Source organism: Mus caroli, chromosome 4 (genome assembly GCF_900094665.2).
Source record: "Mus caroli chromosome 4, CAROLI_EIJ_v1.1, whole genome shotgun sequence".
In the NCBI taxonomy this organism is placed as follows: domain Eukaryota; kingdom Metazoa; phylum Chordata; class Mammalia; order Rodentia; family Muridae; genus Mus; species Mus caroli.
The window spans coordinates 4,621,186-4,622,531 of record NC_034573.1 but is presented as its reverse complement, the minus strand read 5'-3'; the positions used below and the strand labels follow the sequence as shown (position 1 = coordinate 4,622,531).

The 1,346-nt window shown below is 45.5% G+C and overlaps 1 long non-coding RNA gene across 1 annotated transcript in view; it reads left to right on the top strand.

Annotated features, from left to right (window-relative positions):
* Nucleotides 1-1,346, top strand: part of LOC110293685 — a 27,309-nt gene that overhangs the window by 876 nt on the left and 25,087 nt on the right. The gene's annotated exons all lie outside the window — the stretch shown is intronic.

Below are 1,346 nucleotides of genomic sequence, written 5' to 3'. Positions count from 1 at the left end.
CCCCCGTGTGTATCTGAGGCCTCTGCTGGCCTCACTTTGCATTCTGAGGCATGAGCTGAGTCCCATGCTTCCAGGACTCCCCATATTGTAGCTTCTGGGGCATTGTTTCAGCTTGAGGTTGTCTCTCATGTGCTCTGGTAGTGTGGGACAGGAAGCAAGCACAGTAGTGAGATCAGTGCAGATGTATGGGCTGCCCTTGTGCTTTTGAGGCTTCCTGTTTAACAATCCCCCTGCCTAAGAGAGGCCACTGTGATACCATGGTATCCTGTATACCTCTAAAACTTCAATGCCACACAGTAGTGAGTGACAAATAGGTTCCTCCAGAATTTGATCCACCCAGTGGCTTCAGGCTCAGTGCTATCCAATGCCAGGCCAACTCTCAGTTGATTAGATCTATTCCAGCCATAGGCCATTGAGGACTTTCCTTATGTATATCACCCAGTTTGAGCCAACCTCCTGCTGCCTGCACCTCTGCTCATAGTGTGGCCCTTCACGAAATTGCCACGCTGGGCTTTCCAGAGTTTTCCCTTCCTGAAGATGTACACCTCAAGTCCCTAGGGTAGTTTAGTGGTTAGCAATAGATTCTGTTTCTGGAAGGCACCCAGCTGCCACCCTCCAAGTCAATTATGCTATGTGGCAAAATGGGATTTGCCTCCTGTGTGACTCCATCTTATGAGGGAATCCCTCTTTAGCTGCAACTTCCTACTGAATTTCAGACTGCTGAGGGCCATGTGTTTGTTTGGAAGGCAGCACTGCTTAACCATTATCTGGCTTAGCCATTATCTGGTTTTGGGATCACCCCCCCCCCCCCGCCCCCTTCCACCCAGGGAAGGCTTGGTAGGTGAAATCCGCGTTTGGCTTGCTTCTCTGTTTCTGTTTGTTCTCTTGGTTTTGCTTTACTTCTTTCATGGATTTCTAAAGCTTTCTCTCAGTTTTCTCTTTCACAAAAATTTTCTTCTTTCTTTTCTTCCTTTCTTTATATTCTGACCCTTTTCTTCATGGACTCTCACTTCTAATACACCATGTTTTTAATTGAAAGAAAATTTCACACAATTATGTTCTGATCAGTTCCCCCTCCCCTCCTTTGTCCCCTCCCCGGCTCCCTACCCCCCATCCAACTCCACACCTTTTTCTCTTAAGAAAAAAAGACAAGAATAAAAATAAACAAACTGACCGAGAGAGAGAGAGAGAGAGAGAGAGAGAGAGAGAGAGAGAGAGAGAGCAAAGAATTTGAGCAACATACACACACAAACACACACACCATAAGAACACACAAAAAGGAAACCATGACATATAAACTGAAGAATGATAAGGTAAAACTTGTTCAAACAAAATAATATGACACA